Source organism: Tenrec ecaudatus, chromosome 15 (genome assembly GCF_050624435.1).
Source record: "Tenrec ecaudatus isolate mTenEca1 chromosome 15, mTenEca1.hap1, whole genome shotgun sequence".
Taxonomy (NCBI): Eukaryota; Metazoa; Chordata; class Mammalia; order Afrosoricida; family Tenrecidae; genus Tenrec; species Tenrec ecaudatus.
In genome coordinates, this window is record NC_134544.1 from 49,898,077 (window position 1) to 49,917,898 (window position 19,822).

The following is a 19,822-nucleotide window of genomic DNA, read 5'->3' on the forward strand; positions in this document are numbered from 1 at the left end:
TGATGTATGTATGGATTGTGATAAGAGTTGTATGAGCCCCTAATAAAATGATTTTTAATAAAAGAGTCCTTTTGCTGCCTAGCTATACACCCTTACTCCCTATTCTACACCAAATCCACCTCTGCCCTACTATATTTCTCCATTCCTCAGCTTTTTAGCGGGTGCTTCTGTGAAGTACCAGGTAGTACACACCCTCACAAGATAAACATAGCCTTTTTTCTCAAATTGAAAAGGGGTGTAATGAGGCAAGAGGAATTAAGTCATTTATCTAAGTAATTTTAAACATCATTTTTGTGTTAAAACAAACAGGGATGTGTTGTGGAGTAAAATGCAAAATCCACATTAATTTTTTAAATGAAAATGAGACTTCAAAGAAGTTTAGCATCCGTGAAGGGTAGCTTCTGGCGGCACCACTGGATCCCGCTGCTTGAACATTCTCTCTTTCCTCTACCTCGGGGACTGGTAAAAAAAAGGTCCACTTACTTGCCGATTGCTTCAGCCATCACACTGAGCACCTACTATGTGCGAAGTCCTCTGAGTATAGCGATGATTTGAGCACCTTTCCTAGCTTCAAGCCACTCACAGTTCAGAGAAACAAGTGGACACCACTATAATACAGTGTCATCGCTTTTAAAATAAAGGTTTGCCCCAAAGCATATGGCAGCATCGCGCTGGTAACCCTTAATCATTACAGGTAGAGACAACGCAAAGTGGAAAGGTTGGTAATCTAGCTGTATTCCTTAAATGGCACATATTTCTCTACCACCTTTTCCTATCAACAGAGGTTTCTCTGGACATCACAAGGCTGGTTCTAGTTCATTTGTTTTGCACAGTGCAACACGCACGTAGAGCCTGATCGCCTAATCTACTGTGTTGATGCTGGGAAATAGGGGTGGCTAAGCATATGTTCTCCTATCCAGCTTATGACTGCAACCTCATTTCTGAAGGTAAGCCTCACCTTTGTCTGCCTGGGCAACGTTTTCTGCTTGAGCTAGCCTCCAAGTAAGTCTCTCTACTGCAGAGGCTGCAACACCAACATCAGCAGGGAACTTGCTGGAAACATAAAGACTGATCTACTGACATCAGAAATTGCTTGAGTAAGCCCTCGGGGTGATTCGTGCTTGAGCACATGGCCCTACTGGGTGCAGCAGCCAATCAGATAAAATGCTGGCGGATGAGCCCCCCAAGTTAGGAGGCACACCAAGTGCACAGTGCTTCCACAACGGGCTCAATCATACCAACACGCAGGAAGAGGAGGCAGGGCCGGGAACGTGCTCTTCTCTTCTACCCAGGCACAACTACCGTGAGTCGGCTCACACTCAACAAGCAACTACTCAATATTGGTGCAGGTCATCTGATTTTTTTTTAAGATGCCCTTTAATCCAAAAGAACTCTGTTTAGAAAGGTTTCCCATACCATAAAGATTTTTTTGTTTGTTTGTTTTCACCTTTGGTAGTGTGCTCGAAGGGCTGGGGTGGCCAGTGTCCTTTAAATTATAAATCCAGGGAGCAAACGCTCCACCCACACGAGGCCGTTCCTGTTTGGCAACTCCCTGCCGTTCCCTGCAAGCATGTTGACCTTGAAGAAATGGCACCAGGCCTATCCTTCTACTTTTGCTACATTCCATACAGGGATTTGCTCTCTCTCTCTCTCTCTCTCTCTCTCTGGATATTTCAATTTCTTAAGAGGAAATTTTAGCTGCTGGTTTGAATTTAATTGAAGGATTTTGTATGCACACCCTGAGACCCTCAGGCTAGGGTGTATTTTTAATAAATCAAACAAATAAATTCCAAGCCTTGTGCTAACTAGAACTTCCTTATGCCTTCAACGATGGCTCCCTGAATGAAAATACTGGGAAATGCGGAAAATAATGCCTGCTCAGTGGCAAACAAACCTGCTGAAAGAGAGGAGGAAAAAGTGAAATCCATATTGTAAATTGTCCTGGAAATTGGGCCCCAATTCCCAACATCCAGAGGTTACTCTGAACCTAAGGCTATGGATACAGAGGAAAGTGGCATTAATACTGAATGAACATTATGCCAGGTGCTTTATTTCTATGATAAAGGAGTTGAGTTAAGTGCCTTCAGCCAGTCCCAGAGGTCAGTGGTTGAAGAGCAAACCCAATTCTTGGTCGAGCTTTCAGACTGGCTTAGGTTTCTTCATATTAGGAATTATCCTCGGTTAAATCATGACTAGATTCATCCCCATAGTTGCTCCTAACCCTCAGATCTGAATGGGCACTAAAGCAGTCTTCAAAGGAAGGGATTTAAGCTATTGTCTCGTAGCATATTGTTTAAAATACTCAGGGAAATATGTTAGCTCATTCACAACTGGAAAGCCCAATGGAAAAATAAGGTTTAGGATCTGTTTGGTTGAACAATTCAAAAATGCCATTCAGAACCGACCATCTTCTTTTGGTGGCTCGCTCTGCCTCCCCCACATCCAGCATCCCAAGTCTCCTTCACGGTGGCAGTGGCATAACAAGGTCAACAGTTCTAGGCTTCACACTGATCCCCACGGTAGCCAGATGAGACAGTAAGTCTCTACTGTTACTTTTCTCTCAAGAATGAGAAAACATTCTTTCCCAGAATACCCCAGGAAAACTGTTTCATTTACTAGTTAATCAATTCAACTAGTATTTATTGAGAAGCTACGGGCCAGGTCAGGACTCCTGGCAGTGCTGTGGGTAAACACTGGACAGCAAACCACATGATTGGCAGCGCAAACTCACTAGCCACTCTGCGGGAGAAAGACGAGACATCTGCTCCCGGAGGTGGGGGATAAGGAAGTGGTGTTAACTAACCCAGGGACAACGGAACAACATGGGATCCAAATTGATGGTGAGGGGGGAGTGGCAGGCCTGGTAGGGAATGATCCAGGGTAAGGTAACATAAAGAAGAGGTATGGGGACGGAGCATGGTAGTGGGGCAGGAGAAAAGTCAAGGGAAATAGAGGAAAGAGCTAGGAGGCAAAGGGCATTTACAGAGGTCTAGACAAAGATATGTATATGCAAATATATATATGAGGAGGGGAAATAGATCTATGTGTCTATATTTATAGGTTTAGTATTAAGGTGGCGGAAGGACCTTGGGCCTCTACTCAAGCAATCCCTCAATGCATGAATACTTTCTTCTATTAAATTGGCATTCTATGATGCTCACCCTCCCGACACAACTGCTGAAACCAAAGCGGGTGAACAAGTAAATGTGGTGAAGAAAGCTGATGGTGCCCGGCTATCAAAAGAGATAGTGTCTGGGGTCTTAAAGGCTTGAAGATAAACAAGCGGCCATCTAGCTCAGAAGCAACAAAGCCCACATGGAAGAATACACCAGTCTGTGTGGTCACGTAATTCCAAAGGGATCAGTTATCAGGCATCAAAAAACAAAAAATCATATCATTGGCTGCACACCTCCATGATACAATTGCCAAGGACAAACGGGTACATAAGCAAATGTGGAGAAGAAAGCTAATGGTGCCTGGCAATCAAAAAAGATAGTGTCTGGGGTCTTAAAAGCTTGAAGGTGAACAAGCGGCCATCTAGCTCAGAAGCAACAAAGACCACATGGAAGAAGTACACCAGCCTGTGCGATCACGAGGTGTCAAAGGGACCAGGTATAAGGCATCATAAAAAAAAAAATCTTACCATAGTGAATGAAGGGGGAAGTGCAGAGTGGAGACCCAAAGCCCATTTGTCGGCCACTGGAGATCCCCTCACAGAGGGGTCTAGGGGAGGTGATGAGTCAGTCAGGGTGCGACGTAGCACCGATGAAGAATACAGCTTTCCTCCAGTTCCTAAATTCTTCCTCCACCCCCCCCACACCCCCACTACCATGATCCGAATTCTACCTTGCAAGTCTGGATAGAGCAGAGGTTGTACGCTGGTGCATATAGGAGCTGGAGGCACAGGGAATCCAGGGTGGATGATACCTCCAGGACCAGGGGTGTGAGGGGCGATACTGTGAGAGTAGAGGGTGAGTGGGTTGGAAAGGGGGAATCGATTATAAAGATCTACATGTGACCTCCTCCCTGGGGGACGGACAACAGAAAAGGGGGTAAAGGAAGACGCCGGATAGGGCAAGATATGACAAAATAATAATTTATAAATTGTCAAGGTCTCATGAGGGAGGGGGAAGTAGGGAGGGAGGGGAAAAGGAGGACCTGATGCAAAGGGCTTAAGTGGAGAGCAAATGCTTTGAAAATGATGAGGGCAAAGAATGTACAGATGTTCTTTATACAATTGATGTATGTATACGTAGGGATTGTGATAGGAGTTCTATGCACCCCTAATAAAAGGAAAATTTTTTTAAAAATTTACCAACTTGGAAGCCCTTTGTGAACACTATGAGTTAGAAGCAACTCGATAGCACTTGGTTTGGTTTGGGGTGCAGTATATGCCAGGTACTATTCAATGGAGTTGGGACGCATGAGAAAACAAAAAGGAAATTCTTGCCTTGCGTGAATAGCCTTTCTCTCAGACACAGAGCACTGTGGAGGCCGTTATGGCAGACGTAGTTGGGTTGAAGTGTACTACTTTGTCATGTCATCTCTCTTTTGGCTCAGAGTTGTTTCTGTTTTTAGTGGGTTGTTTTTGGGGTTTTTTTTTTTTTTTTTTGCTTTCTCTTTGGGTGAGGTTTTTCTTTGTTTTGTGTAGTCATTGTTATTTTTTCTCTGTTTGCTCCCTGGTTGCATTTTGTATGATTTCCTGTATGTGAGATTCAGAATAGGTAGCTCCATGGAGACAATCCCCGGATAGGGGCATGGTAAGAGGGACGGAGTGCCGGGTTGGGGGGGGTGGCGAACAACAATGAGATTGAGAGGGAAATGTTCTGGAATTGATTGTGGTCATGATTGCACAAATCTTTTGAATTGTGATTGAATGATTGGATTGTATGATGCATATGCACATAAAATTATTTAAATTTCTTTTTAAATCTTACCCTTGTGAATCCTATGTTCTAGCAAGCTTTACATTTTAATGACTCTTGGGTCTCATTTGACCTAAACTCTTAGGTTCTCAGAAACCTCAGTTCTTCCCTGTTGTTTCCCTAACCTCCAGGGAGACATTAGTGACCAATGGGTATACAACTGTCTGTTTGTTGCTCTCTCAATGTTTGAACATCTTTGAACAATCCCCTGTATGAAACCTGCTCTGCTTTAAATAAGGAGCCCCTAGTGATATAAGCTAATACATTTGACTGAGCTTGAAGTTCTCCTGGAAGCAGCTCAGAAGAAAAACTTGACCATCAACTTTCCAACAATCAGTCACTGAAAAGCCTAGGGCAGTGGTTTTCAACCTTCCTAATGCTGCGACCCTTTAATACAGTTCCTCGTGTTGTGGTGACCCCCCACCATAAAGTTACTTTTATTGCTACTTCATCACTGTAATTTTGCTAATGTTATGAATTATAATGTAAATATCTGACAGGCAGGATATATTTTCATTGTTACATATTGAACATAATTAAAGCATAGTGATTAATCACAAAAACAATATGTAATTCTATATTGGGAAATATTTATTTCTAATTACAAATAAATGAAATCTTGTCTTGAAGCACAGTGTAGCATGGGTAACAGTCTTAAGATAACAACAGTAAACTATATTGCTACATTTGCGACAGTATGTGTAAAAAGCTAATGTCAGGGTGAAGGTTGAGATAGCTTCTTTCTCACCACATCAGAAATTCTCAGGCAGTCTTTGTAGGAGCACAACGAAGATCATCTTCCACAACAAGTCTACTCCTGTATTGAGACCTGATAACCAACAAGCTGGAAAACCCCATTTCACAAAGATGTTGTTGGAAATGGAAGAAGGCGCAACAGTCTCAGACAGAACAGGATGGGATCTGTCTGCAAACACTTGATCCAGAATTTTGTAACTGGCATTGTAGAGAAATCGGTTCTTACTGCATCGCTGTTAGTAAGTTCAATGAACTCCTCCTGTGTTGTCTCAGGAATATCTCCAACTTTGACTGTGAATGGGCTTCTGGCACGTGCAAATGGGGTGTCAGGTAAATTTGGAAAGTACGGTGAAATTTTGTCTGTAAGCATGTGCAACTGTTCTTTCACAGAAATTATCAGTGTCATCCTTTGGTCTGGCCCAATGTCATGTTACTCAAAGAAAGCAGATATGGTAGGCAACATGTAATTTTATTTTCATCCAATAATTTTTGCCAAAGTTGAAGTTTCATTTGGAATGATCAATCTTTTCAGGCATGTTGCATTTAGTCCTTGCAGTGATTAATTTAACTCATTCAAGATGGCAAAGATGGCAACCAAATAAGCTATTTTCTGCAGTTCACTTAATCTCTGAAAAGTGTTTCAAACTGCGGTCTTTCTTTCTGATTAAAAAATGTTTCGAGTTCATCACAAAGCTCAAGAACACATTTTAAATCTTTTCCTCTTGACGACCATCTCACTTCAGTGTGAAATAGCAGAGCATTATTCAGCAACTCTTTGCATAGTTGCAAAAAGTCAAGCACTGTTTTAAGTGCTCGCCTTTACAAAACCGACAGAACTTATGACGCTTTTCATTATTTCTTGTAACTCTTGAGGCAGCGTCTTTGTTGCTACTATTTGTGGATGAATCATACAGTGAGTTCCGATGACTTTTGGTGACGCATTCAGTACCAAACATTGAAATCCAGATCAACATCCTAGCATAGCCGGAGCACCCTCTGTGAAAACACCACAAACCTTTTCCCAAGAGATCTTCTGCTCTTTCAGAAATGAACCAACTGTGTCAAATACATCACGCGCAGTAGTTGTCATTTCAAGAGGTTTATGAATAAGAAATTCATCTTTAAAGTTGCCACCATGAATATACCTCACATAAACAGTGAACAGTTTGCAATGTCTGTAGATTCATCAGCTGGATGCTAAATATTGAAAGTGGAGCAGATTTAATTTCCTTCATGACCTGATCAAGAATATCAGCAGACATGTCATCTAGTCTTCTGCAGACAGTGTGATTAGTTAAGAAAATTGCACTCAATTTCGTACCAAATTCGTCTCTGATCATAACTCAAACAGTGTCTTTGGCTGCTGGCAAGAGTAAATCCTCAGCAATGCTGTGCGGTTTCATAGTTCTGGCGATTCTGAGTGCCACCAATGACTACCATGTTTTGTTTGTAGTACTTGCTACCAGTGACAAATCTGGCTTTCTTTAGTCCATCAGCTTTGCTTCTAAAATAGTTGGTATCCTTGTCGGCAAAGCGCAGATGCTTGCTATCAAAATGGTGTTTTAGTTTGTTCAGCTTCATAGATTTTGCTGATAGAAATTCACAGCAAAGAACACATTGAGGTTTCTCAATTCCTTCTGTAATTATTGAGGTAAAACCATACTGTAAAAAATCCTCACTATATTTTCTTTTCTTAATGTTCATCTTTACAAGATCCATTGTCATGAGATGGTTTGCTAATGAAAATAATATATAATAATAGCTTTAATAATACAAAAGATGATACACAGCATAGTTCAGTCAATGCAGTTCATTAAAGTTTCATATGATGTTACCATTCTCTGTTGTTTTTTACATACTTGTTACTATCACAAGGAGGCAGTATTCACATTCACCACAGCTGAATATAAAAAGACCGATCAGCATCCAGATTAAGTTCCCATGGTACAGATTTTTTTTGGGGGGGGAGGGCAGTAGTTGATGATTTTACAGTACATGATTTTACATTTACCCAGCAATTATAATTCATGAAGTGTCATTTTACCTCCAATATTGCTGCTTTCTACACAGTAGCTGCTCTCTACATATGTGTGACTGGTCCACATAAGTACATTATGGTGTCAACCCTGTCACATACACCTGTATTTGCAAAGGGTTTATGTGATGGGGTTGATGAGATGATGTCATCAGGCCAGGTACTCTTATATGGGTGTATCTGCATGTGGGCAGGCCCACCTGGAGTCTAGGTGACCCCTGTGAAAGGGTCGTTTGACCCCCCAAAGGTGTCGCGACCTACAGGTTGAGAACCACTGCCCTATGGAGTACAATTTTACTCTGACACACCTGGGATCACCTAACTCAATGGCAACAGGTATTGGTTTTGGAGGCTTAATTACAATAAACAAGTATGCATCTCTTTTCCTGATGGAATCCGAACCAATGCAGGATAAAAATCTAAACAATGATCTAGCCAGTAGAATGAATGAATCTGAATGAATGAATGAATGAATGAATCTGAAGTAGACAGCCAATCCCTATCTATAATCACTAGAATTGTCTTTATCACCAACTGGGAGACTTCTGAGCCAAAAGCTATCAGTTGGCAATAATAATAGGAATGTAGGCCTTATGTCTGTAAAGCTGGGATATATCTGGGATAACTCATGAGCTAATACCCAGTGATCCAGCTATAGAAATTGATTTTTGTTCAATGGAAGGATATCTTTCTAGGAGAAATATTCTGGATTGGTACCGTAAGGGTTCCCTATGACTGCCAAAATAAATGACCACAGAAAGATTGGTATGAAATAGCAGAAGTTGAAAAGAGGAGAGATGGAGATGCCTCCATCTCCCCTCTGTGTCTTGATCTCTATGTCTCTTCTCCTCTTCCTGTAAGGATGCCGTTGGTGTTGGATTAGAGCCCCTCATCGTCCAGTATGATCTCATGCTTACTTCACTAATTCCATCTGCAAAAAAACCCTGTTTCCGAGAAAGGTCAGATTCATAGGTATCGGGGCAGTAGTTCAACAATATCCTTTGAGGAAGCTCAAAACCCATGACTGGCAACTAGACAGAAAATGTACAAATGAGGAAAACGGAAAAGGAGGATGGCCCATGCACTAGATCTATACCCGACGGAGAGGGAGGACACAGGTCAGTCATGGACCACAAAGACTGCTCCTTGAAGTCCAGGTGACAAATGGCCTGGAGTGTTATTTGTATATATCTCTAAAGCGCCATCTCATTCTTGACACTGGTCAGGCTTTCATCACCTTCAATCCACCAAAACTATGCTCGAGAAGGTCGCACGTGGCCTCCGTGCTGCCAATCGTTGCTCAAATGTCTGTTCTCACCTCCCTTCCATCTCAGCAGCCGCTCACATGACTAAGTTTTTGCGAACTTCTCCAAAAGCTTGTGTTTTTAACAACGGTCAGCTGCTCTGAGAAAATGCCAAATAGCTAAAGGAAAATTAAGCCATTCGATAATTTAACTAACAAAGATGATGACAGCAATAATAGCTAACAACTCTGAGCCTTTCCCATGTGCTAGACTCTGCTCGGAGCACCTTACATGGATTATCTCATTTCCTCCTCACCCCACTCCTATGAGATAAGTGCTGCTATTCTCTCTAATTTACAGATGACAACTCTCAGACACAGAAAACTTAAATAACGTGCTTAAGGTCGCACAACCAGAAGGTCTTAGAGCTGTAACAACCTCCATATTTTCATTATTTCACTTCAAATAACTCAAACTCCATATCTGCCTTCCCAAGTTGCCATCGGGTGACTGGTGATATCTATATCAGAAGGAATAGGGACAAATGATAACAGAATGATAGAAGACTTACCTTCAATTCTTTGATCCTTAGCCAAACAGTCTCTTGGGTAGCCACCACTCATCTGTTAGTGGAGGCTTGCAAGCTTCTCAGGTGATTGGTGGGGTTTGGGCAGAGGTTCAAGACTAAGACAGAATAGGAAGAAAGATCTGATCATCTACTTGCAAAAAATCACCCACTGAAAAATCCCATTGATCACAGTCTACCACCGTCCACCAGGATGGTGCAGAACTGGGCACGATTTCATCCCATTCTATAAGGGCTGTCATGAGCCAGCTGCAGCTAACTACAACTACAATATCCAAAGATGCAAGCACCGAGCTTAAGGACAAGACATATTTTGAGAGATTTCCACATTATTTTGTCTTCTCCACATCATTGTTATACCTCAAGCCATGGTTGGTCAGGGTACACTTTCCTTCAACCAAAGGACTCAGAGCTCTAGCCACAGGAAGCACGAGGGACGTGCAATGAGTAGCTAGTAGGTCTATCCATTGCCATCAATAAGAAGCCCAGGAATCACAGAGCAGAATAAAATGAATGCAAGACCCAAGACAATGGGAGGGTCTCGGGGTCACTCACTGTCGTTGAGCCAATTCTGGCTCCTAGGTCCCAGGAACCAAAACATTAGGTTAATCCCACTGGTGGGATTCAGCCAGTTCACAGCAGTTCGGCAAAACTGATACCTAAAATTTTGTTGAGTTCAGCAAACCGTTTGTTAAAATGGCACTTGAAGTCAGGGTTCTTTCTAAGGTGGGTGGCTGAGCAGCCCCCCAATGTGGAGATCACAAATTTACATTCCTTATTCTTTTTAATGTTCTTCTGCAAAACAGCATATTCTTGGTGCCTATAGTAATGTTCATTGCTTCCATAGGTATAAAAAAGTACATAGAACTGTGCCTGTAATATATGTTTATTTCATAAAGGTCATTATACTTTTGATAAAATACTAAATATTTATTCCCTTGTGCTTGTTACTCTAGTAAACAAGCATAATAATACAGAAATGTGCCAAACATCAGAGGGTGACACACTCATTGGTTTCAGCTTTATGTTACACCCAAATTTCCACAAGATACTTTGAGCGAATTATGTAATTCTTGAAAGTGTTAAAAGATCTAAAAACACTGTCAGAACAATTGTTCTGTATGTTCAACAGAAACAGAAAGGGGATTTTCAAAGACGAACATAAGATGTTCAGAGAAGAGAAGTCACCTGTTTCTGGTATGTCGACCACAATGACTATTGTGTAACTGACCTACCTCGAAAGGAATGGGATCCTATTCCTACAGTGACAAGATGGGCAAGGAGCAACCACCCGGCCAATGAGTAATACTGCAAGGGAAGACACCAGTCAAGACGCAATATGGAAACATTTGAAATAACAGCTTATTGGGTTTTGTCAGGTATGCTTTAAATACTTTTCATTAATATTTCAAAACTTTTATAATCTAGTTTGAGTACTCTTTAATTGTTCTTATGTATTAGCTGTATGAAATAATAAACTACCTTTCAGCATATATCATTTTTTATATTAAAAACAGTCATCAGGGCTGCAAAACAGTTGTTAAATTACTTGAATCCTACCACTGATTAGAACTCTTATCTTTGAAAAAAATAAACAAATAGAACAAAGTAAGGCAGTCACTCAAGAAAGAAAGATTTCTCAGCAAATCATAAAAATTGGGTATCAAGAGTAGTAAATCAAGTACAAAACTATAGACTCCAGAAGAGCAGAGAGTCTGTTTGTCCCATACAAGCAGGTACACACCTCATAGTGTTAGTGACAGTGAACTTCATGTGTCAACCTCACCAGGCTGCAGTTCCCAGTGATTTGGACAAATATTAGTTACTCTTCGACAATCTGCATTTTTCCCTGGCTAATTCTTTATAAGTGGACAGTCTATTCTTCCTTCATGGAAGAAGCCAGATTCAAAGGAGGGTGTGGAAAAGGGAAGACCATTGCTGACATGAGGTGGATCTTGGCTGAGGGTAGAAAATACCAGAAGAATGTTTACTTGTGTTTTAGAGACTAGGCAAAGACAAAGACTGGGATGGCATTGAGAAGAATGGGAATTCCAGAACACTTGCTTTGCTCATGGGACCTGGACATGGACCAAAAAGCAGTTGTTCCTGCAGAACAGGGAAACATGGCACGGTTTAACATCAGAAAAGGTGTGTGTCAGCGTTGTATCCTCTTGTCATACTTAATCAGTCTGAATGCTGAGCAAATAACCCGAGAAGCTGGGATATTTTTTATAGATCTACTTTTCCATCAACTTTTTGAAGCCCCCTCATGTAGATTCCATAGAGAGAGATAAAGAGAAATCACTAGTTGTTTCTTGGAGATCGCTGACTAAGACACCACTTAATGGGGTCCAGCTATCTGATTTTAAGCCACAGGCCTAGCAGTATTGGGATGTTCAAGTCCATGTTCAGTGGGCATTGAGCACAATGTAGAAGTACTGTCCCAGACCCTCTCCAGCTAGAACTATGACAGCCAGTTAGAACTTCTTAAAGAGCAGGGTTAGACTGGGTCTACAGTTTGGGTTCTTAGTAGCCAGGAGAGAAGACATGTGAAGCATGGGAACCAGGTAGGCCTAAATTTTAAAAATCTCTCTTTCCATAAGTTTCTTTCCTTATATTTCTAAATACCTATGTAATTGCTCATTCAAGTCATACTGCTGACAGAGGCTGAGTATATCATGAAACCCTCTCAAGTCTGATAAAAACTGATGGGGTGGCCTGATATATTTTTAATAACCTAAGCAATGGAATCAATTAAGATCAGAAACAGATTGTGCTCCAAAATTCATTTTGCCCCTTTGTAAATAAAATTGATTGATGCCAACCTGGCAAAAATGTTACCTATACATCTTTGAACCTTGTTGGAATACTCGGTGAAACAAACGACAGTAGTTATAATATTAAATGACATCAATGTTCAAAGCAAAACCAACCCGTGGGGAAAATGCCCATTTATATGCATAAAGTGGCACATTTTGTTTTTTTAAATATACATATATTCAATAATACAGTATCTGAAAACTCAAAATTGAGCAGAACTATAAATTAGTTAACAACAAACTCTCCAGTGCTCTTGAAATACATTTTGTTTCCTTCTGGCAATAGTATGTTTCTTCTTGTTCTTTTATCATTCCATGAACACCTCAATTATGGAAGCTTTATTTAATTCCATGGAGCCCTTGCATTATCAGAAATTCCATGTGACCCAAAGGATGCCATGTAGACTACCCTTGCTCATTTAATTTTAACCTACTATCCACTTCTATTTTGGAATAAAAAACCAAAGCCAAAACTTCAACATAATAAGAAATCATCAAAGAAGTGAAATAAATACTTTTTAGCTCTAAATTTGAGTAATATAAAATCAAAATAAACAAGAAAACTGTAGAAAATATTATATTATAAGAAATATAAATGTTGCCTGAATATTTGAGACTATGAAGGAATTGGTGTTCGATGTCTTAGTTTTTGTGGTACAGTGAATTTACTTGGCATAAGGTCTTCTAGCCAGCGTTTTGTAAGTCCCACTACATGCAAATAGCATATATGGAACTCTGGCCTGCGGATTGATCGGTTTTGTCATGTGCTGCTGTCATCTCAGAAGAAGGTCTGAGAAATCTCCCAACCATCAAGAAAGAAGAGCTAGGAATGGAGTCCTTCCTTTGGGCTACAGAACTCTGCATGCATGTCCGTGTTCTCAATCCAGAAGCCAGAGCTGAGTCACCAGAGATGGTGAGAGACAGAGAAAAGTGATGGAGAAGCAGCAGAGGCAACAATAGCAAGAACACCGAGCAGAATAGGAGGCTCCTTGGCAGACACTTCATCTGGGAAGCTAGGGTTGCCAGCACATGGGGCTAAAGCCAGACACCATCAGACCGAGTCTTAAAGCAGAATAGCTTTACGGTATTTGAGCACTTCTCAGCAGTGCTAAAGAAACTTTGTAATGCTGCAAGAGGGGCAAAGACCAAGGGGCCAGGTGGCTGAGGAACCAGAAGCCAGAGAGACGTGTTCCTGTTGGTCATGACAGAGCAGATGTGCTCCTGACCACAGACGCTGCTGTATCCTGAGATTTCTGGTCCTGGATTGTAACTGGTTAACTTCCCAACTAAATCCTATCATCATGAACATTGCCTGCGAGGTTTCTGCGGCCATTGCAAGGATTGTCAAGCACAGCAGCGAAGTAGTGTCGTGGGAGAGATGGTTGGTGTCAGAATTAGTAGAGAAGACAGGAAACTGGAGACATGATTGACCTGCAATAGCATCAAGACTGCGTCTTCATCAAGAAAGCTGCATTTCACCACAACAGCTGGCTGCTCACCGACTTGGTATGTTCGATCCCATCATGTAGTTGATTCCATTGTGTTAGGTCACATCGTGGGGCATTACTACCAATCTCCTGAGAACCCTGGCCCACACAAGTTGACACAAAACCTAATACGCCGGCCTTAGTTGGTTTTGATGGCAGAAGGAGCGGTAAACGATTGAATGATTCCTACAATGTGTAATTTTCTTAGGAATGTATGATCTACTCATTGGGCTTCAATAGAAAATAACTATACTTGACCCTCTAATAATGTGAGATTGTTTTAATTCTGTACATCTGAAAAATGTTCGTACCATTGTTCCCAGTATGCAAACACTGAAGGTCATCACTCGGTGGTTCAGTGCCTTTCCATAACTTTCCTTCCAATCTACTTGCAATTTCAGCAGTTAACCTTTATTAAGAAAAGCAAATGGCAGGACCACGTTTCAGAGAACCGACCTCAGTCACCCTGCAGGGAAATAAAAATAGTAGAAACTGCTATCATTAATTAATGTCCAGCATTGGTCATATGATCATATTTTTCTCCTTTATGATCATTTTTTCTAAATTATATGTCAGGTAGATAGTATTTCTATGTTATATGTAAGGAAAGTAATGTTCAGGAAAAGGACGTTCCCCCAGAAGCATCACCACCACCCAAATCAATGCAACCATTGATAAACAGAGGCGGGTTCAAAGCAGGTGTCAATTCCATGCCCAGGCTCTCTGCACATGGAGCACTTGTCTTCTTCAAACCATGTGAGGATGGCACCAAGAGGGTGAATGTCAAGGTGATACTTGACAGTGATACCAAAAGGCTAATTGTCAGTGAAGAAACATACATTCACTTTTCCACTTTGAATGCATGACCTCAAATCTTCAACGGGTACTCAACTCTACTGGAAAGTTTTACTCCAATCCCCTATTTATAAAGTTTGTGCTCCCACAAAACAGAAAAATCTCACACCTTTTCCTTTCACTTAAATGTTCAGCCATCCCCTCCCACGCCTTTGCCATAATGGTTGGTCCTGCCTCATCCTTCAGTGGGAAAATAAAAGCAATCAGAAGAGAATTCATTGTCTTCCTCAAATAAATCTCTCAGACTTCCCACACTCCTGCCATGACTCTTTCCACTATCCTGTAACTAAGGCTGGCTCCTGCTGTACGTTCTATCCCACCCTTGCTCTCCTTTCAATTGCTCTGACCTACGTATAACAACCACCAGCTCTTAGACTCTCCATTGAAGCAGCCCATCATCATGCAACATGCTCTACTACCTATTTTCTATAACAAACAAAATAACAAGTGTGTACTTTTCGCCACGCATCCCTTTAGCTCAGAGGTTCTCAACCTTCCTGAGGCCACGACCCTTTATACAGTTCCTCATGTTGTGGTGACCCCAACCATAAAATTATTTTCGTTGCTACTTCATCACTGTACTTTTGCTACTTTTATGAATCGTAATGTAAATATCTGATACTTATGTGGGATGTATTTTCAATGTTACAAATTGAACATAATGAAAGCATAGTGATTCATCACAAAAACAATACGTAATTCTATATTATGAAATATTTATTTCTAATTAAAAATCAATGAAATTTTGTCTTGAAGCATGGTGTAGCATGGGTAACAGTTTTCACACTGGGCACTCATATGTGGGTATATCTGCATGTGGGCGGACCCCCCTGGAGACGGATACAGGAGCAGTGTCTTGGTTCCTAAGACCATCAGAAATATGTGCTTTCCGATGGTCTTAGGCGACCTCTGTGAAGTCGTTCGACCCCCAAAGGGGTCATGACCAATAGGTTGAGACCTGCTGCAGGTAAGCTCCTACCCCATTTTTTCTCTTCTTTCTTGCAAAACTAACAAGAGTCACCTCCGGTAGGTATCTCGCTGCCTCCATTCCTTTCCGTTGCTCCACTCCCACCGTGGAAATGGCTGTGGCCAGTGGTGCGGATGATTTCCATCGTCCCCTTGTTGTTGCTGTGGGGCTCTCACGTGGGTGGGGCTGCAGACCCGCAGTCCTGCCCAGCCGGCCACCATCCTCACAAGACTGTGATGCGGCAGCATGTCCTTTCCCGGGGACTGATCTCTCCTGGTGTCCTAAATACGTTAACCACACTCTCACCATCCTCACTTTGAAGGAGCATTCCGGCTGTACATCTTCCAAGGTAGATGTGTTCCTCTGGAGGCTGGGTTCTTTGATCTCTTGTTCTTTGTTGTCGTTTACAAGAAACGTTTTCTGTCAGAATTACAGCTGCATTTAGTCATCATGCCTTGTCTCCCTCAATCTATGACACTTCCTCAGGATTTCCTTGACTTTTTCAAATAATTTTATTGGCATATACTTCACATATAATGGAATTTAATCATAGTAAGATTTAGATAGCTGTCACCACAATCCATTTCTGAACCCTTTCTTCTCAGACCTGTTGTTAGCTCCCCATTTCCCCTGCCATGCCCTGGGCAACTATCAATCTGTTTACTAGCTCCATAAACCGACCTACTCTGCATGTCACATTAAAAAAAATAACCATATAAACACAAGCAGGCAGAAAACAAACACACCAAAGACAATGGCTAAACATAATATAGAAAATCAGTAGAGAAAAGAAAGCAGAAAATAATAAAAATTGAAGCAACTTTAAAATGGCACACAAGGGAAATCTATGGTATTTTTGGTGGTCTTTGCCAACATCATAACCCAAATGCATCAATTCTTCTGCAATCTCCTTATTCATTGTCCCGTTTTCACATGCATCTGGGGTCATTGAAAACATTACCGCTTGGATCACCTTGGTCTTCAAAGGGAAATCCTTGCTCTTCAACGTTTTTAAAAATCATGTCCAAAAGATCTTCCGAACGCATCATGTCCTTTGCTTTCTTTGCTCCTGCTTCCATGAACGTTGGTTGTTGTGTTCGTCTGGGTAGACCAGAGAAACAATGTGTGTATAGGACACTCATGTGTGTATAGGAAAGAGCTTTATATACAAGAGCAATTGAGTATTGAGAAAACATCTCAGCCCAGTCCATAAGAATATTAGTCCATATGTCTGATATCAATCTATAAAGTCCTCTTGAATCTCACAAAACACATGCAATGATGCCAAATGCAGGAAGATCCCAAGCCAGTGGGTGGGAAATCTTGTGGATCCAGTGGGATTATAAGCATCTCACCACTAGCAGGGGTCCCTGTGTGGCTTCTCCAGGTCCAGGGCTCTCACTGCCATCAGCATAGCTTCATGTGTCTTGTCAGTAGAGAGTCTCTGAGTGAGTGAGCCAAGTGAGAGAGTGTGTCCCACCTCTAAGGAGGAAATACCAGAGTTCCCAGAATCCTCAGGAGAAAGCTATGCCCACACAGAGGCCTCATTGGCTATGACCCTATTGACAGACTAGACTCCACCCCTTCACTCTTATTCCTCTCGAGTCCCAAAGTGACACCAGATTATGTAACTACCACAGTTGTGAATCCAAATGGAATGAAATGCTTGACGACTTGAATCTGTTCTCTGTTTGTCATGATGTGTCTGTTGGTGCCGTTGTCAGGATTTGGGTTTTCTTTAGACTGAGCCGAAATCCCTACCGAAGACTGAAATCCGTGATCTATATCAAGTTCTCTTCACTCTTAGCAGCAAGGTATCATTTGCAAATTGAAGATTGCTAATAAGCATTCCTCAAATCCTGATGACTCATTCTTCCTCATATTGTTCAGCTCCCTGGGTTATTTTCTCAGCATACAGATTGGGTACGTATGACAAAACTATACATCCATAGTGTACACCTCTCCTGATTTGAAACCATACAATAGTCTCTTATTTTGCTGGAACAACTGCCTCTTGGTCCATCTTGCAGTTTCCATAAGAGCAAAACACATGTTCTAGAATTCCTATTCTTCTCGATGTTATCCATAGTTGCTAAGATCCACGCAGTCAAATGCCTGTGTATACTCAATAAAGCACATCTTTCCGGTATTCTCTGCTTTCAGGCAAAATCCGTTTGATGTGAGCTGTGCTAGTCCCCGTGGCACATCCTCTTCTGAACCCCACTTGAATTTCTGTCAAGTCTTTGTGGGTGTACTGCTGCAACCATTTTTAAATTATCTTCAGTAAAAATATTATTTGCATATGACATTAAGGATAGTGTTAATTTCCACATTCTCTTGGGTCACCTTTCTCTGGAATGGGCACACATATTGATCTCTCCCAGTCAGTTGGCCAGGTAGCCGTCTTCCAAAATGCTCGCCATAGACAAGTGAGTGCTTCCAAAGTTTCATCAGCTTGTTGAATTAAACATTGGTCCAAGTTATTAATATGCAATTCTTTAAGCCAACATACTCAAACGTAGTTAATCTCATTCTCCACGCAGTTGATTGGACTGTCTGTCACGAATTGAATTATGCCTCCCCAGAAATAAATGTCAGTTTGGCTGAGTCATGATTCCCAGTGGTTTGGCAGTTATGTTATGATGTAACCCTCCAGGATGATGTGATCTGGTATGATGAGCGAATCGATTGTAAGGAAATTAGGGTCACAGCCCCCATCTAATATTAGGGAAGTTCCCTGGGGAATTGCCTATACCATTTTCTAGATAGCAAGAATTAAAGGAGAGAGATTTAAGCAAAGAAAAAGGGTTTCACTACCAACAAGATCAAAGTGCTGAGGGTGAGGTTCCTGCTCAAAGAACCGCTTCAACCCACGGAGAGACTGAAGCCAAGAAACATGTGGATATCCAAAATGTCCAAGGAGTGATGGACCCACAGATGAAAGAAGAGCAGGCCCTTCCTCCACAGCCAACGGAGAGAGAACCTTCCCCGAGAGCTGAAGCTCTGGCGTCAGACTTCAGAATTCTCCTGAGAGAATCCATTTGTTTGCAAAAGCCATCTACTCTTGTATTTCTATTAAAGCCGCACTAAGAACTAAGAGACCCTCCTTCTCGAAACAGTCACCTCAGCCTCCAAGGACCCAAATTCCCCTGCACCACAGCAGGAACGGGGCAGATGTGCTCAAGGCACAGCAAGAAAGTAAACGCAGCTAGTGTGGAAGGAAGGACAGGAGAGAAGAATGCAAAAGTTTGGAATGCTAAGGGACCCAGAATCATGTAGGACCTCATGGGCGACTTAGGGAGACTTAGAGATTTTAAGAAGGGAACCGATATGCTCTTAGCTTCTGTCTGGGTGGAAATGGGGCTGATTTTAGGAGCAGGGATAAGAACTGGGGGTTCACCATGAACTTTAAGTATGTTTTGGCTCCCTAGAGTTAAATTAGGAAAAGGGAAGGAAGGTACCGGAAAGCAGAGACGTGAGACTTCAGGTGGCAACAACTAAGAAAGTCAAGGGGATTTGACCCACTTCTCCACAGACCCAAGATTGTCCAAGAAGATCCCTTGTCCACATGTGGCCGTGGAGCCAATTAGCCCCTCTAGATGGAGAACAAGCCACTTCCTATTATCTCCCCCGGTATCTGTCATGTCACATTACTTCGCAGGCCCTGACTGAACACTCTACAGGCCTGATGCAGTAAGATTTGTCACCAGTTCCCTAGTGCTGTACCTCATTAGAGGGAACGGCAAGGCGCAAGCAAGGGGTAACCCATCCCTACTCTCACCACGACCTCATGCCTCTCTTGATCTTTTCTGTAGTTGTCTTTAGGGGCTCAAAGTATTATGCCCAGGTCAATTTCCAAATGATCACTTTGAGTGTCAGAGTGATCAAGGGGCGCTGCCTTCCCCTCCCCCAGTGACAACAGCCGACAATCACAGGAAATTGATCATGTTGGCTAAACTCACCTGATCCTAAAAATGATATTGGCTTCATGCTCCAGGGCAGGGCAAAAACAACTGAAAAATAATTGCCAATACACCCCAGAGGGAAATTCTTTCCCTTCCCCAAATTCGGCAATCAATCTAGCCCAGTGCACGTGACTCAAAAGCACTGCTAGAAAGAACGCAATTTCGTTTACACACCCAAACTCC